An 11,799-nucleotide genomic window follows, 5' to 3' on the forward strand; every position below is an offset into this window, starting at 1 on the left:
CCCACCTAGCACTTTTGTTTATTGTCCTTAAGTTGGACTTATGGGGAGCTCTTCATCAAGGTGGCTTGTGCTTGAATCCATCTTGGAACATCCACCAATGCTTGGACTTCCATTGTGCTTCATCATTCAAAGTTAATAATTCCAAGCTTTGATGGAGTTCTTCACAAACCATAGGCTCCCAAAGTTGATCTTCCTTGTGCGATCTGGGATCCCACACTTTGCTTTCACACCCGTCCTTGAGTTGATCATGGTGATTTCCTCTAGGTGGCAAGAGAGATGAATTCTCATAGGAGCACCAATCTATTCTCCTAGACCCATCCAATTGAGCATTAGTCCAACCCTTGCTCTTTGAAGCTTCAACCATAATAAGCCTTGATTTGTAACGCCAACCACAAAGCATTTTTCTTTTACGCTTCATCCCATAAAGCATCCTAAGTTGACCATCCATTTCGAGCAAGCCATATTCGAGTGGGATAATAAAGATAATAGAAATGAGTTTCATCCACTCAAATGAAGGTGTAGATGGCAACCTAGGCAAAGGTGATTCCAAGGGTCTTGACAAGGCGTATTCAATTCCCATCCTCCTTTTTCTAAGGACTTTTACCTCTCCACAAGATCTCTTAATTTCAATCCTTTGTTCAATAATTTTATCTAAACATTTTCCCTTACTTAAATCACAAATGGGAGGACAAGAGAGATTTACCTCCACATTGTTTTCCATCTTCTTGGGAGAAAGTTCTTCATGCTCAAAGGATTCTTCACCACTAGGACTTGATGCTTGATCTTCATCATCAAGGGAACTCAATTCTTGCTCTATCCCATACAATTCTTCACAAGAGATATGCCTTGGAGGTTGTGTACATTCCTCCTTAGCATCAAATTCAATCATCTTGGAGGGGTTTTCTTCAATCCTAGACTCCCAAGGTGGTTCCGCATCTCCTAAGTCTTCAACCACTTCTTCCTCTTGTTCAATAATCTCTACTTCCTCCTCTTGTTGCATTACTTGCTTTAACTCCTCTTCTTCACCTTGGAGCTTCAAGTTCACTCCCTCGCTAAGCTCCTTGGTTGCTTCTCCCCATTCTACAGTGGAAGTGCCTTGATCGCATAGGCTTAGGCGGGATGAGACTATGTTGCTAATGGCTTCTACCATGATAGCCGTTTTTGCTCTTAACTCCTCAAATTTCTTTCCATCCTCCTCGTGTCGCCTTAAGAGATGAGATTCAAGATCTCTCAATTCTAGCACGAGGGCTTCATCGGGAGGTAATGGTGGAAGAGGGGGTTCATTGTTTGAGGGAAGGGTATTGTAGTTGGAAGGTGGTTCTTCTTGGTAGGGTTGTGGTGGTTCAATATTTCCCATTCTTTCCATTTGTTGCACAAAACACTCCATGGTTGCTTGAAATTGATCCAATGTCTCCTTGAAATGATCCCTTGGCTCTTGTTCTTCTTGGATATCATGAGTAGGATCATATGATTCTTGGATTGAAGGACATGAGTATTCTTCCATGGGAGGTTGTGGTGGAAAGTGGTATTCATCTTGTGATTGAAAATTTTCATACATTGGAGGTGTTTCATCTTGAAATTGTTGATATTGGAATGGTGGTGGCTCTATGTGTGGCTCATATGGCTCATATGGTTGTTGGTAGGATGGATATGGATTAGGGTCATGTGAAGATAGTTGGTAAGAAGGGGCTTGTGAGTATGGTTGATGGCTATGTTGAGGATATGGCTCATAGGCATATGGTGGTGGTTCTTGGAAGTCACAAGGGGATTCACCATAACCATTGGATTGTATGCATCATAGAATGGCTCTTCTTCATAGTGAATTGGTGGAGGTTGTTGCCAAGAGGATTGATCATATGCATATGGCTCCTCCCACCTTTGGTTATCCCATTCTTGATGCACATCTTCATTGAAGTTCCCATTTCCTACAACATAGTTGTAATCACACTCATAGCCAAAGTGAGAATTCATAGTAAAAGTAAAAATAAGAAACAAAAGCTAACAAGAAATAATGAAACAAAGTCCTAGAACAAGCAAAACTAACAAGCAATCCAAAAATCAAGCTATTCACAATATTCACATATATACAATAACCAATAACATAACACCATTGCAACTCCCCAGCAACGGCGCCATTTTGATGAACGAGTTTTGCTTGATGGTCTAGAATTTCTTCTTATAGAAGGAATAACTTCGTTGTAAGCATAGTTCCAAACCAACAAACAATTCCCACATCAAAAATTTGGTTTTGTCACAATTAACAAACCCCAAATGAAAATTAACCGGAGTATTTGGACTCCGGGTCGTCTCACGAAGAGTTGCAATGAAGTGTTTAATTATTGGCTATGAAAATGCAAAAAGGGGGGGTTGATTTGATATTTGACAAGAAAACATAAATGACAAGAAAGTAAAACAACAAGAACTAATAAAAGAAATAGTAAGAACTCTTGTCTAGACATAGGTAATTGAGATCACCATCCTTGCCTACATACCAAATATTGATAATTATGAGAGGCCAACCCATTAAGTCTACTTCCAAAGCCTTAAGTACGTAATATCTACTCCTAGGCTTGAAGTACGTCAAATAGGCTTGATCACATCCACCCATAAGTCCTAACCTATCTACTAATTAGCTTAGTAGTGGGTTAGCATTAATGAGCTTCAAATTGATCACACAGGGTTCTCAATTCACCAATTCAATGAGACCCAATGACTCAAGGTCACTCAATTCCCTTAGCCTAGGCCAAGAGCAAAGAAAACTACTCAAAAACTAGAGGAAGCATTTTAACAAACACCTAGAGTGCAAGAAAAGTAAACATCACAAAATGCAAGAATTAAAAAGAGACCACAACTAACATAAGCAAGAAATCATAATAACAATCAAGATCAACATAAAAGAAATATGGAAACATAAAATTGCATTAAAAGAAATTAAGATCCAACAATTGTTCATAAACATAAAAATGGCAAAATAAATGGAAATTAACAAGAGAAACTAAGAAGATTAAGATAATAGAACACTAAATTATAAAGAGAATTGAAATCAAAACAAGAATTGAAAGAGAAATTTGAGAGTGATTAACCTAATTTGATCCTAATTGCTATCCTAAATCTAGAGAGAGGAGAGAGTCTCTCTCTCTAGAATTCTACCCTAAAACATGCTTGAATAACTAAATTATGACTATGTGTCTTGACTCTCCTTCAATCCTTGGCTGAAATAGCATCAGAAATGAGTTGGGTTGGGCCCAAAGTGTTTCAGAATTCGCTGGGGGCGAATTCACTTTAGTGGGCCATGGCAGAATCGGCGCGCACGCGCAAAGTGCGCATGCGCGCCCCTCAGCGCGAAGTAACATATAGCAAATTTTATGTCATTTTGAAGCCCCGGATGTTAGCTTTCCAACGCAATAGGAACCGCCTCATTTGGACCTCTGTAGCTCAAGTTATGGTCGATTGAGTGCGAAGAGGTCGGGCTTGACAACTTTCCGATTCCTTCATTTCTTCATTTGTTCTCCCGCTTGCATGCTTTTCTTCTCACTTTTTCCATCCAATACTTTCCCTATGAACCTGAAATCACTTAACAAATATGTCAAGGCATCGAATAGAATTAAAGTGAATTAAAATTACCAATTTTAGGGCCTAAAAAGCATGTTTTCACATTTAAGCACAATTCAAGGGAAAATTACAAAACCATGCTATTTTTATTGAATAAATGTGAGAAAAGGTGATAAAATCCCCCAAAATAAGCACAAGATAAACCACAAAATCGGGGTTTATCAATCCTTTGTCTCTTTGTTGAACCTTTGGGGATATGGCAATGAAGGTGTGAAGTTCACTCCCTGCCTGTGATCCTTAGTTGATTCCTCCATTGCTTCCTTCCCCTTTCTTGAGATTTATGGTTGGTCTTCCTTTTCTTGAGCCTGCTTGCCTATTGTCACATCCTTGTTGCTGGTTTCCTCTTTCTCTGTTGGCTCTTTGTTGCTTTTCTTAGGCTTCTTGGTTACTTCTCTGTTGTCCACCAATGTCTTCCCACTCCTTAGCTGTATAGCTTTGCACTCCTCTTTTGGATTAGGAATGGTGTCACTTGGTAATGAGCTTGATGGTCTCTCAATAGCAATTTTCTTGGAAAGCTGTCCAATCTGCCTCTCCATATCCTTCATGGAAGCTTCCTGGTTCTTTGTTGTCATCTCTTGGTGCTTCATTATTTTCTCTATTAAGAGCTCCAAATTGGTGATCCTCTGAGAGACTTGTGAGATTGGTTGGTTGTGAGGTGTTGAGGGTTGATGGTAAGTGTTTTGATTGATGGCTTGGTTATTGGATGGATGATGGTTAGAATTGGGGTAAGTTTTTTGTGGTTTTCTGTATGCATTTTGATTGTTATTCTGCTGGTTGTTGTGGTTTGTGTTTTTCTAACTGTTTTGGTTTGAATTCCTTTGCCATGGCTGTTGAGTCTGAGTGTGATTGTCTCTCCATTTGAGGTTGGGGTGGTTCTTCCAGGATGGGTTATACGTGTCACCATAAATCTCATTGTGTCCAGAGCCTTGATTATGCATGTAATTCACTTGTTCTTGCGGTTGATCTTCACAAGCTTCTTCACCTTGCCCCCATGTGGTTGATGGCTGACTTGTATTTACTGCTGCAACTTGGAGGCTATCAATCCTCTTGACCATTTGCTCAAATTGTTGCTAAATCTGTTGCTGCATCATTTTGTTTTGAGCTAGGATTGAGTCCACTCCTTCCAACTCCATCACTCCTTTCCTTTGTGATGGTTGGCGTTGCCTTTGGTGAGCAAAGAAATATTGGTTGTTAGCCACCATATCAATGAGATTTTGGGTCTCTAGAAAGAGGAAAAGGAAGGCAGTTGCTTTCACCCCCGAGTCATGAGAGATGGAGAGGTTCATCTCAAGGGTCCATAGTTCAGTGGTAGAGCATTTGACTGCAGATCAAAGAGCTATGAGGAAGGAGCAACAAAGACAAGGAAGAGACATAGAGGAGCTCAAGAGCACCATTGGTTCTTCAAGAAGAGGAAGACGCCACCCTCACTAAGGTGGACCCGTTCCTTAATCTCCTTGTTCTTATTTCTCTATTTTTCGTTTACTATGCTTTATGTTTATTTATGTTTGGGTCTTATTACATGATCACTAGTATCTAAGTATCTATGTCTTAAAGATATGAATGTCCTATAAATCCATCACCTTTCTTAAATGAAAAATGTTTTCTGAAAAAGAAAAAGAAGTACATGAATTTCAAATTTTAAAATAGTTTAATTATTTTGATATGGTGGCAATACTTTTTGTTTTCTAAATGAATGCTTGAACAGTGCATATGTCTTTTGAATTTGTTGTTTATGAATGTTAAAATTGTTGGCTCTTGAAAGAATGATGAAAAAGGAGAAATGTTATTTGATAATCTGAAAAACCATAAAAATGATTCTTGAAGCAAGAAAAAGCAGTGAAGAACAAAGCTTGTAGAAAAAAAATGTGAAAAAAAAAGAGTGCAAGAAAAAGAAAAAGCAAGCAGAAAAAGCCAAAAGATCTTTAAACCAAAAGGCAAGAGCAAAAAGCCAATAGCCCTTAAAACCAAAAGGCAAGGGTAATAAAAAGGATCCAAGGCTTTGAGCATCAGTGGATAGGAGGGCCTAAAGGAATAAAATCCTGGCCTAAGCGGCTAAACCAAGCTGTCCCTAACCATGCGCTTGTGGCGTGAAGGTGTCAAGTGAAAACTTGAGACTGAGCGGTTAAAGTCGAGGTCCAAAGCAAAAACAGAGTGTGCTTAAGAACCCTGGACATCTCTAATTGGGGACTTTAGCAAAGCTAAGTCACAATCTGAAAAGGTTCACCCAGTTATGTGTCTGTGGCATGTATGTATCCGGTGGTAATACTGGAAAACAGAGTGCTTAGGGCCACGGCCAAGACTCATAAAGTAGCTGTGTTCAAGAATCAACATACTGAACTAGGAGAATCAATAACACTATCTGAAGTTTGAGTTCCTATAGATACCAATCATTCTGAACTTCAAAGGATAAAGTGAGATGCCAAAACTGTTCAGAAGCAAAAAGCTAATAGCCCTGCTAATCTAATTAAGACTGATCTTCATAGATGTTTTTGGAATTCATTGTATATTCTCTTCTTTTTATCCTACTTTGTTTTTAGTTGCTTGGGGACAAGCAACAATTTAAGTTTGGTGTTGTGATGAGCGGATAATTTATACGCTTTTTGGCATTGTTTTTAGGTAGTTTTTAATATGTTTTAGTCACTTTTTATTATATTTTTATTATTTTTTAAAAAAAAATCACATTTCTGGACTTTACTATGAGTTTGTGTGTTTTTCTATGATTTCAGGTAATTTCTGGCTGAAATTGAGGGAGCTGAGCAAAAATCTGATTCAGGCTGAAAAAGGACTGCTGATGCTTTTGGATTCTGACCTCCCTACACTCGGAATGGATTTTTTGGAGCTACAGGATTCCAATTGGCGTGCTCTTAATTGCGTTGGAAAGTAGACATCCGGGGCTTTCCAGAAATATATAATAGTCCATACTTTTCTCAAGGATAGACGATGTAAACTGGCGTTCAACGCCAGTTCCATGTTGCATTCTGGCGTTAAACGCCAGAAACAGGTTACAAATTGGAGTTAAACGCCAGAAACAGGTTACAACCTGGCGTTTAACTCTAGAAACAACCTAGGCACGTGTAAAGCTCAAGTCTCAGCCCCAGCACACACCAAGTGGGCCCCAGAAATGGATTTCTGCACTATCTATCTTAGTTTACTCATTTTCTGTAAACCTAAGTTACTAGTTTAGTATTTAAACAACTTTTAGAGATTTATTTTGCACCTAATTACATTTTTAGATCTTAACTTTGTACTCTTTGACAGCATGAGTCTCTAAACTCCATTGTTGGGGGTGAGGAGCTTTGCTGTGTCTTGATGAATTAATGCAATTATTTATGTTTTCTATTCAAACACGCTTGTTTCTATCTAAGATGTTCATTCACACTTCAATATGATGAATGTGATGATCCGTGACACTCATCACCATTCTCAATCTATGAACGCGTGCCTGACAACCACTCCCGTTCTACCTTCGATTGAATGAGTATCTGTTGGATTCCTTAATCAGAATCTTCTTGGTATAAGCTAGAATCCATTGGCAGCACTCTTGAGAATCCGGAAAGTCTGAACCTTATCTGTGGTATTCCGAGTAGGATTCAGGGATTGAATGACTGTGACGAGCTTCAAACTCACAAGGGTTGGGCGTAGTGACAGACGCAAAAGGATCAATGGATCCTATTCCAGCATGAGTGAGAACCGACAGATGATTAGCCGTGCGGTGACAGCGCACCTGGACCATTTTCACTGAGAGGACGGATGGTAGCCATTGACAATGGTGATCCACCAACACACAACTTGCCATAGGAGGAACCTTGCGTGCGTGAAGAAGAAGACAGGGGAAAAGCAGAGATTCAGAGGACAAAGCATCTCCAAAATTCCAACATATTCTCCATTACTGCATAACAAGTATTTATTTCATGCTCTTTTATTTTTTGCAATTCAAACTGATAATCATAATTAATCTCCTGACTAAGATTTACAAGGTAACCATAGATTGGTTCAAGCCAACAATCTCCGTGGAATCGACCCTTACTCACGTAAGGTATTACTTGGATGACCCAGTGCACTTGCTGGTTAGTTGTGCGGAGTTGTGAAAAGTGTGAATCACAATTTCGTGCACCAGTCCTCCTCCATAGGAGCAGTTGTTTTGAACCAATGTGATGAGTTGTGGCTTCAGTTCAAAGTTATTTGCATTGACATTTGGGGTAAGAATGCTACTCCCACAATGTCTAGGATTTGCAAATGTGTAGGAAGCCAAAACTCTTCTCTGTGGTGGATTGTTGTTGTTGTTGGCTGCTCCTGGTGGTGGATTTGTTGGGTTTATTGAGTGTTCCTCCATATCTTGGAATTCTTCTTCTGAGTCCTCTTCTCCAACAATGCCTTTCCCTCTTTCTGCTCTTCTTAACCTCCTGAGGGTTCTTTCGTCTTGTTCATAAAAAGTGGGTATAACTCCCCTTGTTCCTGACATACAACTAAAACATAAATATCACACAAAACCAGAAAAACAGTAACACTTCAATCCATTGCTATAGTGAAGTTTAGGTTAGCTTAGGCAAAAATTCAAACAGTTAATGTGTTAGTCAAAAATAAAGAAAAAAATTGCTTAATCTAGATCACCACCTCACTTAATCATTGTCAATCTAATCAATCCCCGGCAACGGTACCAAAAACTTGATGTGTGGAAAACGATACAACACAAAACTCACCCGCAAGTGTACCAGGTCTCATCAAGTAATAATAACTCATGTGAGTAAGGTCGATCCCACAGGGATTGAAGGATTGAGTAATTTTAGTTTAGTGGTTGATTTAGTCAAGCGAACAAGAGTTGATTTGAGTGATTTGTATCCAACAGAAGCTAAATTGCTTGAATTGTAAAGGGAGAGGGATAATTGACTGTAAAATAAAGGGCAAAGAAAGTTAAAAAGTTGAATCTTAAAGTGCAAGTAATATAAATTGTAGAAACTTAGATTGCAAGAAATGTAAATGAATGAAACTTAAAGTGCAAGAAATGTAAATTGCTTGAATTATAAAAGGAATTGGGAATTGGGATTGCAGAAATTAAACAAAGAAAAGTAAATTACACTGGACAGGAAAATAAAAGATGAATTAAACTGAAGTAAATCTCAAACAGAAAAAGTAATTTGGCTTGAAGAAGCCTCAACAGATGAACGGAAAGGAAATTCCAGATCTCAGGGGTCAAGAGACTAGAAAACTAAATCTAGATCTCACTACCTTCCTTGATCCAATTCAAAAATCAATTGCAAGTGAATTTAAAATCAAACAGTAGAAGAAATAAATTCAAATCTCAATTTCTCCAATGGTGCAGTGAAATGAAAACAGAGAGAGATCTCAAGGTGAGATTGAGACAGAATTTCCTCAATTCTCAACACCCAAGACTCAAGTAAAGCTTTGTAGAAAAGAAAAATAGAAATCCAGAGAGAAAGAGAATTCAATTCTCCTCCAAGATCCAAAATCAAAGTTACAGAAAAAATTCTAAAAGAGGTAAAAGTTCAAAAGTAAAAGTTGCCGTGCTTTCTAAATCAAACTAACTTCTATTTATACACTTTCTTCTAATGGTCTTGAAGCCTTGAATTTGGGCCCTTGGTCTTGATGGAATTGGATTGAAGATAGCCTCAGTTAATTGCTCTTGGACTTGAGAAGAAATCCTTTTGTAATTTGGACTTTGGAGCCTTCAAGTTTGAGTCAACGTTTGAGGCAAACGTTGACTCAAACGTTTGCATGTTAATCATTATGCAGAACGGTGCTTTTTTGTCACTCACGTTTGAGTTCACGTTTGAGGTCAAACGTGAGCTCAAACGTGCTCCCTCCAAGGCCATTTTGCAGCCAACGTTTGACCTCAATTTTGAGGCAAACGTTGGCGCAAACTTTAATCCCCCTGATTGTGTAATTGTGCCAACGTTTGACCTCAAGTTTGAGGCAAACGTTGGCGCAAACGTTAAGTCCCCTCTGGTGTATTTGTGAGCCAACGTTTGACCTCAAGTTTGAGGCAAACGTTGGCGCAAACGTTGCTTCCTCCAGGGTTAGTTTTTGAGCCAAGGTTTGACCTCAAGTTTGAGGCAAACGTTGGCGCAAACTTTGGCTTCTCCAGGGCTTGTTGTTGAACCAACGTTTGAGCTCAAGTTTGAGGCAAACGTTGGTGCAAATGTTGGCTTCTCTAGGGTGTGTTTTTGAGCCAATTTTTGACCTCAAATTTGAGTCAAACATTGGTGCAAACTTTGGCATCTCCTGGGTTCTTCTTAAACCAACATTTGACCTCAAATTTGAGGCAAACGTTGGCACAAACTTGAGCTCTTCCCAGGGTGGTTTTGCTGCCTTCATTTCCATTGCTGCCATCCCCTTTCTTCAACCTTCCTCCAAGAATTTTGGTCACCTGTCATCAATCAACAAATGCATCAAAGCTATGCTAAAATCATGAGACTTCTTCTCATCCTTGACATATAAGCAATTATAGCCCAAAACCTCATGAAAATGCATCAATTTACTCATGGTTGATTGTATCCAAATACACATGAATTTCCACCTAAATGGCTTACTTGTAACCCAAGAAAATGTATAAAACCTATTAAAAACAAAGGAAAAAGGCTAGTAAAACTAGGCTAAGATGCCTTGGCATCAAAACCCAATTTTGAAAACTCGTATACGCGAGAGTACGCATGCGACCCGAGCACTCCCTGATAAACCATTATTTTATGGTTTATATTGTGTTTAATTGTGTGGTTATATCAAATCTTTACCCATTTATTCATTAAATAAGCATGCATTTATAATTCCTTCCTAAAAATACTTTATGGTTGAAAACTTGCTTCTTAGGGACTTTTAATTTTGTATTTTAATTCTCCTTTATTCCATTCGATGCCGTGATCTGTGTGTTACGTATTTTAGGCTCTATAGGGCATGAATGACTTGGAGATTGGAAAGGAAGCTTGCAAAAATGGAAGGAACACAAGAAATTAAGGAGATGACCAGCGAGAAGTGACGCGGGCGCCTAGCACACGCGACCGCGCGATATAGGGGAAATTGCAGTGACGCGGACGCATGGCTCACACGACCGCGCGGATGGGAAACTGCACCAGTGACGCGAAGGCATGGACGATGCACACGCATCGCTAGGCAAAACGCTGGATGACGCGAACGCCTGGATGACGCGATTGCGTGACATGCGCGATCTGCAAAATCTGCAGAATTTGCTGGGGCGATTTTGGGCCCTGTTTTGACCCAGTTTTTGGCCCAGAAAAGCATATTAGAGCCAGGGAACATGCAGAGACAGAAGACAACATTCATTCCACGTAGTTTTAGTTTTAGATCTGATTTTACCTCTCCTCTAGGTTTTTTTCTCTACAAATTCATAATTCTTACGATTTGATTTTATTGCTTTTTGGATTGGAACATTGAGAAGAGTTATTACCTGCATCAAGACTTCGCCATTCTAGTTTGTTTCCTTACCTGTCACTTACTCTTTCATGTTCTTTATTTACTCAGAGTTACTTTTGGATTATTTCTAGAATTTTCTAATTGATTCTTTTGATTATTGTTTATTATGACTTTCAGTATTTTCCTTCCTTATTCTGTGAATTTTACATTCATAATGAGCGAGTAGTTCCATAACTTGATTGGGGGATGATTGAAAGGAACCCTCGAGTTGGATTACTCAAGAGAAAAATTATAATTGGGTTTATTGTTGGATCGCCCTCTAGTTATTGACACTAGTCCTTCCCAAGGGAGAGGATTAGGACTTGTGACTAGAAACAGCTTTCCAACTTGCTTAACTTCCCTCTACCTAGTAAAGGGTAACTAAGCAGAACAACTTTCAATTATCAAGTAATCTTGAGAGTACTCCAACAAGAATAGGGCTTCCAACTAATCTATTCCCAGTCAAGGATTTTATTTAAAATTACATAAATTTTCTAATTTAAATTCCTGTTTATCAACTCAAACCACTTTTGAAAACATCTGATTAATAAAATAGCACATCTTTCTGCAACTCATTGTGGGACGACCTGGGATTCATACTCCCAGTATTTTGATTTTTATTTTAATTTTGTGACAACCCTTCTAAATTGATAAGTGGATTTTCGGTTGGTTAAGAACTATACTTGCAACGTATCTCTTATAAAAATTTCTTAAGTTGCCAATTTCTTCCACGTCAATTTTTGGCGCCGTTGCCGGGGAGTT

The sequence above is a fragment of the Arachis ipaensis genome, chromosome B5 (genome assembly GCF_059453495.1).
Source record: "Arachis ipaensis isolate K30076 ecotype BB chromosome B5, ASM5945349v1, whole genome shotgun sequence".
Taxonomy (NCBI): Eukaryota; Viridiplantae; Streptophyta; class Magnoliopsida; order Fabales; family Fabaceae; genus Arachis; species Arachis ipaensis.